The sequence below is a fragment of the Lissotriton helveticus genome, chromosome 5_1 (assembly GCF_964261635.1).
Source record: "Lissotriton helveticus chromosome 5_1, aLisHel1.1, whole genome shotgun sequence".
In the NCBI taxonomy this organism is placed as follows: Eukaryota; Metazoa; Chordata; class Amphibia; order Caudata; family Salamandridae; genus Lissotriton; species Lissotriton helveticus.
The window spans coordinates 1,326,163,163-1,326,175,293 of NC_136065.1; the positions used below are offsets into that span (position 1 = coordinate 1,326,163,163).

The following is a 12,131-nucleotide window of genomic DNA, read 5'->3' on the forward strand; positions in this document are numbered from 1 at the left end:
TTTACAAGAGGAGCTATTAGAAGGCAATAACAGCCTTGCTTTGCCTATGTCTGATCTTTCTACGTGGGTCAGTCACATGTATGTGCGACTTGTAAGTATTAACACCACAGAGGTGACAGATTTTCACTCTAACCCACTGTGTTTGATGATCTAAAATGTTTGTGTCTCAGATCATTGGTTTGTCTCCCTGAGCTATCCTGTAAAATCTAATTATTTTCCCTGAGCCTTGTTTATGTAGCTATACATTTGGAGCAGATCAGCTTTTTATCATTCCAGGGTCTAATGTCCTGCCAGGACCGATTGCAGTTTGGAGAATGCATAGGCAATGGTCTTGAAAAGGCGGGATTACACCTCTAGAGTCTGCTTACCATTCTCCAGAATCCCGTCACAGGTCGACTGGACCTTTTTACCTGTCATAGAGTGAATTTAGGCAACCTAGTCACAACTAAACAATCAATTTCAAGATAGCCAATGAGCCTCTTCTTTCCCCAAAGAACCACTGACTAAAGACTGAATTTAAAAGGTTTATTACATAACCAAAAATAACTGGAGATACAGGCACCTCAGCAAGAGGTTCAGAAGATAAACAGGTACTAATACAAACATAATCCTATGGAACAGTCTCAATCGACTAATGAAAAGAACGAGAATCAATTCCAGAACCATTAAACTAAACAAGATTGCTATAACTTGGATTCTGGTACTCATCAGGATAAAAGACATAAATTCAGATTAGTCTGTCCCTACTCTATGCTAGATGACATCCCTACTCTACAACAGCCCAACCTAACCAAAAGGTGTCAGCCGTGGGGACTTCCTAAGAAGTTCACCACCTTCTCCCTTAGACTAGAATTTCCATCACTGCTGCTAAGCTCCTTGCCCATGCGACCACTCGCTCTAACTCCTCAGCCATCTGCTCTGCCTCCTCCCTCGGGGCACTGTCCCTAATACGAAACCCCAAAATGTTGACGACACGCCTATAGGTACGCCCCTCTAGAAGGTATTAGGTTCTGTAAATTTCCACATGGCATGGGTCCATCCTTGCCCGTTCAAACGTCCTTGGGTCCCAGACTCTTCATCCTTTCAAGTTGCTTCTGTAAATTCCTGGTCTACTCCTCCATGTCTGAGTCTAGCATCCTAACGCTCATACACAATGGGCCCTTCTACTCTACTATCTGCTTGATGAGGCGCCTGCAAAGAAATACACGCAAATAGCTCATAGTCTACAAATGTTACAACATTTTCTAAACGGTTCTTTTATAAATCATTTCTACCATTAAATGTTAAGCAATACATTTTCCAACAAGCCTGTACCCATCCTCTGAACTAGGCCTCTGCTTGACTTATAGGCCCAGCGCTTTGTATTAACTCTCTTCTTGGTTCACAAGGCCTCCAACCTTATACTGCAAATGCATAGGCTCTAATTTAAGCTAATTGTCGAATACATAAAGCATGATTATACATTTCGCTGTAATCCATCTGAAGGCACGTTAATAAATCAATTAACACTCCTATCAATAGTGAAAGAATTTATTTCAAAGCATCTCTGATACCAATTCGCTTGAGTACTTGTCATACTTTGCATCTAAACATGATTAACAGTCCTCTACATATGTGGGTGCTGACTACTTGTACATATGCTGCACCCCTACAAATTTCACTGTAATTGGCGCTCTCTCAGTTCCCCCCTTTGATGACACGTGTCATCACCACCCTCACATCATCCTTAGGGTAAGAACTAGACTAAACTGAGCTTGTGGCCATTTTTCCCCTCTTGAGCATCTCCAATGCTCTCAAACTGCGGTATTGATTATCTTGCAGTCTTTCCATTCTCATCTCTTGCACTCTCATTGATCTCGCCAATCTATTCGCCCTGTACCACTTACCCAACCTCACTAAGCCCCACAAGGCGATCACACATACCACTGCTATGATAAGGGGTTTTAGTACAAATCCAAGGAAACCCTTCCCTAGGTTGGCAAACCAGTTTCCAACCTTTCCAAATCCCTTCCCAACGGTCTCCCATGCATTCTCTTGGTTCAAATCCTCGATCTCATAATGGATTGCAGTAATGTTGGTTATATATGTCTCCAGATCCTTAGAGTTGTCTGGTATATAAGTGCAGCATTCCTGAATCTTGAAACGTTTACAGACTCCGCCCTCTTTTGCTAGGAGGACGTCTAGGGCAAGACGGTTCTGTAAAACCATTGTCAACAACATCTCACCCTCAACCAACACTAATGACTTGGCTGTATTCATTGACAGCTCATCCACTACAGTTGCTAACCGCCTTATCTTGATGTCATTCAAAATGACCCCTAACATAGGTATCGCTGCTCCAAACACATCTCCAATTATCGCTCCAGCACTCTCTCCCCGCTTCACCCTCTTCTGGGACCCTCCCTCTAGGAGAGCAAAATCCTCAGTATGGTAAATTTTGGAAAAGATAATTGCTAGGTAACATGTTCCATACCACTTCTCTGGCAATCTCACATACGCATTCTTTCCACAGACAAAATATACAGTAGGGATCACCTGCACCACACTCTTCAAGAAGTCCTTTGTATAGTACTCTAATGTAAAGGTGTGTTCACATGTAGTATGGCCTACATAGACATTTTCATAGTATGTCTGTGGTCTGTGCAGGCGCAGCTTCCCCTTTTGTACCTCATCTAGAGCTATTGGACCATAACTCCCCCTTGACTTGTGTTTCTTCTCTTCTTCGGTCCAATCTACCTTTCCTTGTCCCGAATCTCGCAACTGTTTTTGCTTCGTGTACCTATCTTCCACCTGCTCAATGAACTTCTTTTCTACCTCTGACAACGAACAAGTCAAATTGTGTCGGTGTGCATACGGGGTGTCTAGCTCTTGTGTGGGAATGAAAAAATATCCCAGTCTGTCCTCTGACTTATAATAATCCCACTTATTCAAGTGCTTGTAATTAGGGACTTCTGGTAACACAGCATCATAATTGGAAAAATATTCAAAATTATTCCGTCCATATAATATGCTAATCAACAAACTGCATGAAATTCCATATGTCAATGGAAGGTGATGGTATCTAATACCCTCATCTACTGAAGCTGGCAATTGCATACACATGTAACAGTCCTTCGCATCCATCGCATCAATGTATTCATACAGCAGCTTTGCATATGCGTTCTGCCCAAAATTTCTTTTAGACAGGTCTGTATGTAACCTACGACTTTCTGCAGCCAACAAGGCCTTTTCTCTCTTTTCCCTTTCTTCCTTCTGACTAGGGGTGTCAGGTGCCTGTGTCACCTCAGCCTTCTCTACCTGTTCGTGTGGTGCAAAATAGGAAACTGAAACTACTATAACTATAAGGAGGATCACTCCTGCTAAAAGGGTGCCTACTATGCACTTGGCTCTACGATTCGGGTTTCCAGACGCCATGGTCTCAGTACAGAGTAGTTCGTTCTCGGAAAGCACCCAAAAGTCTCCTTCTGTGCTATTTGAGTCTCTCGAACCACATCTGGTAACCTGAAATTCTGTTTCAGTTCTTCTTTTGCTTCAATCAACAGACAGCCCTAACCCTTCTCCGTCCTCTGTGGAAAGTCCCTAAATTTATTCTTCTTCCACTGGGCTCTAGGTTAAGTTCAACAGCTATTGACAAAGTCTTTTCAAAGTCTCTTCAAAGCAAATTCGAAGTTTAAGCAACTCTAAAGTTCAAAGTTCAAAAGTTCAGATTTCAAAGTTCTCAATAGTCTATAATTATACTTGATCCGATGGCCTGCAACACATAATCTAAAAGTTCCATGCGGAGCACAACTTCATCACCTGTCTAAAGAGGTGTGGCGCCGCGGCCAGGGCGACTGACGCTTGAATCTGGGGATCACGGTTCGATCACCGGCTCCGGCGGCAGGTTAGCCCAGCACCATGTGACTCTGGGCAATAGCTTGCTTAATCTTCCCGACGGCCCCCAGCGCCTAGAGACCCTTACGGGTGGTTGTGCGCTTTACAAATGTGGATTATTATTATTATTATTATTATTATTATCATATACTGGCATGTCGGGAACAAACGTAGGAAAAATCAGTCTTTCCAGGAGTAAATCACGTATCTTGCTCAGGAGAGGGGGATTAGGAATGGTGAGTGTCAGTATACCTTCAATTTCAAGTCCAGGTACCAACAGCATCACTTCCAGCTTAACATTGGGGATTGTGCTGGTCACCGCCACTGACCTCACCCTCCCGGACCTCAGTACTCCTGGCATTGGTACTCCTAGCATAGGTAAAAGGGTAGGTCCACTCTGGTGTGGCGTATCTTTGGCAAGGTACTCTCGCTCTTCTTGACCTTCTCGGACCCCCCTGCTCCGCTCCTTGTTCTTCCTCTTCCAGATCAGATTCTTCGGTCACAGGAGCAAATTCTCACTCGGAAGCCAATCTCACATCTCTTCGCCTCCGTCTCTCAGGCCAATGAGCCTCTGCACCTCTTGCTCGTCGGCTTCTCGTTTGCACACCCTGTTCGTCCCCGCTGTCAGGCTCTTCTGCACTCAGATCGCCTTTTCTGCCACTTCCTTCTTCTGGGGCGGATTCGGTGTCACTGTCGTCGTGATCATATACAGCCTGATCAGGGGAATCCCCGACTTCCACTGGCACCCCCACAGCTTGACTTGTCCCCTCTCTCGGATCCTCTTCTTCGTTGTTGTTCTCGTCTACGAGAGGAGCTGTTCCTTCTGCGGGTGCTGGAACTCGTCGGGTGTGAGAAGCATGGACCCAATTTGGCAATCCGCCGCACTTCACAGCAGTAGTGGTGATTAGGATCACTTGGAAAGGTCCTCTCCAACGTACATCTAGGCAGCTCTTCCTCACGTGTTTTCTGACTAAGACCCAGTCCCCCGGGCACAGGTCGTGACATAGGTCGCTAGCAGCCGGAACTTCAGCAGCCTGCACCTGAAGGGACACAGAACGGATGACGTCAGATAGTCCCCTGCAGTAATCAAGAATCAGGTCATCTGTGATATTCAGCAAAGCAGTTGTAGGAATAGATGGCAGTCTCATAGCCCTCCCCATCAAAATTTCGTGTGGCGAGAGCCCTGTCCTCCTATCTGGGGTACTACGTATACTCATTAGTACCAACGGCAGTGCATCAGGCCACTTCAGGGATGTAGATGAGCACACCTTTGCCATTCGGGCCTTTAGAGTTCCATTTATCTGCTCTACTATGCCCGAAGCCTCTGGACGGTAGCTACAATGCAGTCTCTGGTCAATGTTCAGGGCAGAGCAGAGCATCTTCACAACTTCGCTATTAAAGTGTTTTCCTCTGTCCGATTCCAGAGAGGTCGGAACCCCGAATCGTGGCACCAATTCCCTCAACAATTGTTTGGCTACCGTGAGTGTATCGCATCTACGAGTGGGGTATGCCTCAACCCACCTAGAGAACACACACACAATCACCAAGACATACCTGAGGCTATTACACCTTGGCATTTCAATGAAGTCTATTTGCATCCTGTAAAAAGGTCCGCCGGACCTTCCAATGTGACTCAGGGTAACTGGTGTTCTTTTCCCAACATTTATCTGCTGACACGTTACACATCTCTGACATACTGCTTCCGCAGCCTGTCTAAACTTTGGATTGTACCACCTCTGCGTGAACACACGCAACATCGCATCCCTTCCCAGATGCACAGGACCATGTATCTGTCGTGCCATCGCACTCACCAGTTAATTCGGCAACACAGCCCTTCCATCAGCCGAAACCCACATGTCCAAGTCTCCCTTGACACAACCAGCCGATTCCCACACCCTTTTCTCATAATCTGACGCTTGTCCTTGCATGTCCCTCAACTCTTCCCACGTATCTGCCACCTCAAGCATCATGCTTAGCTCAGTTCTTTCCCTTGGTCCCTCAATGTGTTGTTCAGTAAAGGAGTATCCCTGCTCCGCACAGTAGCGTGCAACTTCATCTGCATAACGATTCCCCATTGTCACGAAGTCCGTGCCTCTCGTGTGAGCTGTACATTTTACCACTGCTATTGCGACAGGACCTTGCAACGCCTCCAGTAATAACCTGACGAACTCGCCATTCCTGATTGGGGAGCCCGATGATGTCATGTAACCCCTCTGCGACCACAACTGTCCGAAATCATGAACCACCCCAAATCCATATTATCTGTCAGTGAAAATGGTGATCCTAATCCCATTGGCTGCCAAACAGGCACGCGTCAATGCAATTATCTCAGCCACCTGCGCGGAGTGTACTCCTTCCAGGCAGGCCGCTTCAATTATTCCAGAAATAGTGCAGACAGCAAAGGCTGCTCTCAACTGACCAGTATTGTCTCTTATGCATGAGCCATCAACAAAGTAAATTTCATCGGGGTCTGTCAATGGCACATCAACAATATCCGGCCTAGGTTTGGTGCACAGTTCAGTTACATCAAGGCAATCATGGTCTTCCCAATCATCTTCTATATCATTTGGTAATGGCAACAGGGTAGCAGCAAGTATAACCTGCTCGTAGCGTGTGAGCCTGTTGTTGGTTAAGTGCTGCGTCCTGGTCCTGGTCATCAACAATTCCACAGAATGAGGTACATGCACTGTCAGTGGATATCCCATCACTATGCTTTCACATCTTTCAATGCTGACACCTGTTGCAGCAACGGATTTGAGACATCTGGGCAACGCTGCGGGTACTGGGTCTAAGGTAGCCGAAAAGTAAGCAACTGGTCTACGGACTCCTCCGTGATCCTGCACTAAGACAGCTAAAGCACATCCTTCCCTCTCGCAGCAGAATAATGCAAATGATTTGTGGTAATCTGGCATTCCCAGAGCCGGAGCACGACACAAGTCCTCTCTCAGCTCAAGAAAAGCCATCATACAATCTGTGTCCCATGGTACCTGATCAACCACATCCTTGTGCGTCAGTTTCTGCAATGGTTTCGCTTTCAGGGAAAAGTTAGCAATCCATTGTCGGCAGTAGCCAACCATGCCCAAGAACATTCTAACCTCTCTTTGGGTTGAGGGCACAGTCATTCTCATGATCGTTTCAATCAATCAATCAATCATAGCATTTATATAGCGCACTACTCACCCGGAGGGTCTCAAGGCCCTGGGGGGAGGGGGTCCGCTACTGCTCGAACAGCCAGGTCTTGAGCTGCTTCCTGAAGGCGAGGTGGTCTTGGGTCAGGCGGAGGTGGGTCGGGAGGGAGTTCCAAGTCTTGGCTGCCAGGTAGGAGAAGGACCTTCCTCCTGTGGTGGCTCTTCGGATGCGGGGGACGGCGGCGAGGGCGTGGCTGGTCGATCGAAGCTGGCGTTTGGGAGCATAGAAGTTGAGGCGGCTGTTGAGGTATCCTGGGCCTTGGTTGTGTAGGGCTTTGTGTGCGTGGGTGAGGGGCCGGAAGGTGATTCTCTTGTTGACTGGGAGCCAGTGCAGGTCTCTCAGGTGTCCGGAGATGTGGCTGCGGCGGGGGATGTCCAGGAAGAGTCGTGCTGAGGTGTTCTGGATCCGCTGGAGTCTCTTCTGGAGTTTGGCGGTGGTTCCGTCGTAGAGGGAGTTGCCGTAGTCCAGACGGCTGGTGACGAGGGCCTGGGTGACCGTCTTCCTGGTCTCGGTGGGGATCCATCGGAAGATCTTACGTAGCATGCGCAGGATGTTGAAGCACGACGAGGAGACGGCGTTGACTTGTCTGGTCATGGAGAGGGAGGAGTCCAGGATGAAGCCCAGGTTGCGTGCGTGGTCTGTGGGTTTGGGTGCGCTGCCCAGGGCGGGGGGCCACCAGGAGTTGTCCCAGGCGGAGGGTGATGACCCCAGGATGAGGACTTCCGTCTTGTCCGAGTTCAGTTTCAGGCGGCTGTTCGACATCCATTTGGCTACGTCTGTCATCCCTTCGTGCAGGTTGGCTCTGGCGGTGGCGGGGTCGTTGGTGAGGGAGAGGATCAGCTGGGTGTCGTCGGCGTAGGAGATGATGTTGAGTTCAATTCTGTCAGGTGACACCTTCCTCTTTCCCTGCTCTATTCTGTGACCCAGATACTGCACTTCTTGCAGGCAGTACTGTAACTTGTTAGGTGATACCTTGTGTCCATTCTCTCCCAAATGGTTCAACAAGGCGATGGTGTCAATCCTACAAGCATCTTCGGTGTCTGACGCAACAAGGAGGTCGTCTATGTACTGTACGAGAACTGAGTTCTGTGGCAGTACCAGACTTTCAAGATTCCTTTTCAGCAGCTGATTAAAGATCTATGGGCTCTCTGTATACCCTTGGGGGATACGGCACCATGTTAAAACGCGACTCTCTATTTTGAACGCAAAAAGATATTGGCTTTCCTCGTGCAGTGGGATAGAAAAGAAAGCTTGACACAGATCAATCACAGAGAACCATTCGGCTTGGAACGGTATCTGAAACAATATTACTGCTGGATTCGGTACCACTGGACAACATGGGACAACTCCGGGCAGGTCACCCCCCCGAGCACAGTCCCCGTGAGTGAGCCCGGCCCCTGGTGCCGCCTCTGCCCTGAGCTGTGCCCTGTGCCCTGCGCATCTCTGCCAGATCCGCTTCCACGGATCTCCAGTGCTTCCTGCCACCAGCTGTGCCCTTGGCTGGGCCTGACCGCCGGATCCGCTTGGTCCGCGGAGCTCCTGTGCCCCCTGCCACCTGCTTGCCTCGCCGCCGTTTTGCTTTTCTTTCCCTGCCGTTTCTCCCTAGCCCCCAGTGCTCCCCCCTCCTCGACCAGCCCCGGCCGCGTTTCCCGCCACCCCCTCGCCGCTGCCCCCCTGCGGCCCCGCCCCCTTCCCTCGCTCGCCATCCCCATTCGCCACCCCGCTCCCCCTGGCAGAGTGGCCAACGCGCAGCGTGCGCGCCGAAGGCGCGCCAAAGGTAAGCCCGTCTGCGCCCGTCCGCGCCTGGACCGCGCCCAGCGCTCGAACCCCTGGCCCCCGAGGACCCCAGCCCACCCGCCGGACGTACACCGCCGCCACCCTCAACGCACTCAACACCGGCCGAGTCCCGGGATGCTACCGAGCCACCCCGAGACGCACCCACGGACCCTTCAGCTGCCACGCCTGCAAGTTCACCTGCATCCGGACCTGCCCCGCACCAGCACCCGCCAAGCCGAACACCAGCAGCAACCACCTCAAGTGCATCCTGCTCAACACCCGCTCCGTCCACAGACACGCCATCGAACTCTGGAACCTCCTCGACACCACAGCCCATGACGTCGCCTTCCTCACGGAAACCTGGATGAACGACTCCTCAGCGCCCGACATCGCCATCGCCATCCCAGAGGGATACAAGATCACCCGGAGAGATCGCGTCAACCAGACTGGAGGAGGCATCGCCATCATCCACAGGGACACCATCCACATCACGACCAACACCGACGACACCCTGACTACCGCCGAACACCTACACTTCCAGATCCACACCGACCCGAAGACCACCCTCAGAGGCACCCTGATCTACCGACCCCCGGGACCACGCACACAATTCAGCGAGGACATCGCCGACTTCATCAGCCCGCATGCCCTCCCCTCCGCTGACTACATCCTCCTGGGGGACATCAACTTCCACCTGGAGAACAACAACGACCGCAACACCACCACCCTGCTCGACAACCTCGCCAACCTCGGACTCAAGCAGCTGGTGTCCATCCCCACCCACCTCGCCGGACACACACTCGACGCCGTCTTCTCATCCAGCAAAGACATCGCCTTCAGCCACGCCACTGGACTCCACTGGACGGACCACAGCTGCGTCCACTTCACCTTCAGAAGAACGACGATCCACCACCACCAGCAACAGGTTGCTCGAAGAAGCTGGAACAAGATCACAGCCGACCAGCTCGCCGCTTCCCTGAGCCAGCACCCTCCCACCAGCTCAGCGAACCCCAGCCGGGCCGCCGACAACCTCACGAAGTGGATCAGCAACTGCGCGGACGAACTCGCCCCACTGAGGACCCCGCCCAGCAGACCCGGCAGCAAGAAGGCCCCATGGTTCACCGACGAACTCACGAGCTCCAAGAAGAACTGCCGAGCCCTCGAGAAAGCCTGGAGAAGGGAGCCCACACCGGACAACATGACCACCCTCAAGCTCGCCACCCGGAAACACCACCAACTGATCCGCGCCACCAAGAAAACTGCATTCAAGGACCGGCTGGACAACAAAGCACACAACTGCAAGGAACTCTTCAACATCGTGAAAGAGCTCTCCAACCCCAACGCCGGAAGCAACGACATCACCCCATCGCAAGACCTCTGCAACTCCCTTGCCTCCTACTTCCACAACAAGATCGCGGACATACACAACAGCTTCAGCACTCAACCGACGCACGCCACGACCGAACCACCGCCCCCCACCACCACCCTCTGCGCCTGGACTCCGATCAGCACCGAAGACACCGTCCGCACGATGAACTCCATCCACTCCGGATCTCCGACCGACCCCTGCCCTCACCACGTCTTCAACAAGGCCGACGCTGTCATCGCACCCCACATGCGGGACATCATCAACACCTCCTTCGACACCGCCACCTTCCCGGAGAGCTGGAAGCACGCCGAACTCAGCGCTCTACTAAAGAAACCAACAGCGGACCCCACCGAACTCAAGAATTACCGCCCCATCTCGCTCCTCCCGTTTCCAGCCAAAGTCATCGAGAAGACCGTCAACAAACAGCTGGCCGCCTTCCTCGAGACGAATGGATCCCTCGACCCCTCACAGTCTGGCTTCCGAGCCAACCACAGCACCGAGACCGCCCTCATCGCTGCCACCGATGACATCCGAGCCCTGATGGACAACGGAGAAACAGCGGCCCTCATCCTCCTAGACCTCTCCGCGGCATTCGACACTGTCTGCCACCGCACCCTTGTGCAGCGCCTCAGAAACGTCGGAATCCAGGAGAAGGCACTGGAATGGATCATCTCCTTCCTCGACGGAAGAACACAGAGAGTCCGCCTACCACCGTACAAGTCAGAGGCCACCGAAGTCATCTGCGGCGTCCCTCAAGGATCCTCGCTGAGCCCCACCCTCTTCAACGTCTACATGAGCCCCCTCGCGGCCATCGCACACCAACACAACCTCAACATCATCTCCTACGCTGACGACACCCAGCTGATCCTCTCCCTGACCAACGACCCCGCCGCCGCCAGAGCCAACCTTCACGAAGGGATGAAAGACATAGCCGAGTGGATGACGACCAGCCGCCTGAAACTGAACTCGGACAAGACGGAAGTCCTCATCCTGGGCTCCTCGCCCTCTGCCTGGGACGACTCCTGGTGGCCCCCCGCCCTGGGCACCGCTCCCAAACCAACAGACCACGCACGCAACCTGGGCTTCATCCTGGACTCCTCCCTCTCCATGACCAGACAAGTCAACGCCGTCTCCTCGTCGTGCTTCAACATCCTGCGCATGCTACGGAAGATCTTCCGGTGGATCCCCACCGAGACCAGGAAGACGGTCACCCAGGCCCTCGTCACCAGCCGACTGGACTACGGCAACGCCCTCTACGCCGGAACCACCGCCAAGCTCCAGAAGAGACTCCAGCGGATCCAGAACACCTCAGCCAGACTCATCCTCGACATCCCACGACACAGCCACATCTCCGGACATCTGAGAGACCTGCATTGGCTCCCCATCAACAAGAGAATCACCTTCCGTCTCCTCACCCACGCACACAAAGCCCTACACGATCAAGGCCCGAGCTACCTCAACAACCGCATCAACTTCTACGCTCCCAAACGCCATCTCCGATCAACCAGTCACGCCCTCGCCGCCGTCCCCCGCATCCGAAGAACGACAACAGGAGGAAGGTCCTTCTCCTACTTGGCCGCCAAGACCTGGAACTCCCTCCCTCCCGACCTGCGCCTGACCCAAGACCACCTCTCCTTCAGGAAGAAGCTCAAGACCTGGCTGTTCGGAGCAGTAGCAGCACCCCCCCTCCCCCCCCCCCCCAAGCGCCTTGAGACCCTCCGGGTGAGTAGTGCGCTCTATAAATGTCTATGATTGAACTATGTTGTTAATTTTCCGTAGGTCCTGTACTATCCTGAACTTCCCACTTGTCTTCTGCAGGCCCATTATCGTAGAGTTACAGGGACTGCCCATAACCTCCTTCAGAATCCCTTGTCTAATCATTGACTCAATCACGGGTTTTATTCCTTCCAACGTTTCTGGAGTC

At 51.9% G+C, this 12,131-nt stretch overlaps 1 protein-coding gene across 2 annotated transcripts in view; it reads left to right on the top strand.

Moving 5' to 3' along the window:
- The window catches only part of LOC144755356 (receptor-type tyrosine-protein phosphatase V-like), a 704,907-nt gene that overhangs the window by 608,662 nt on the left and 84,114 nt on the right, over positions 1-12,131 (top strand). The window lies entirely within an intron of this gene.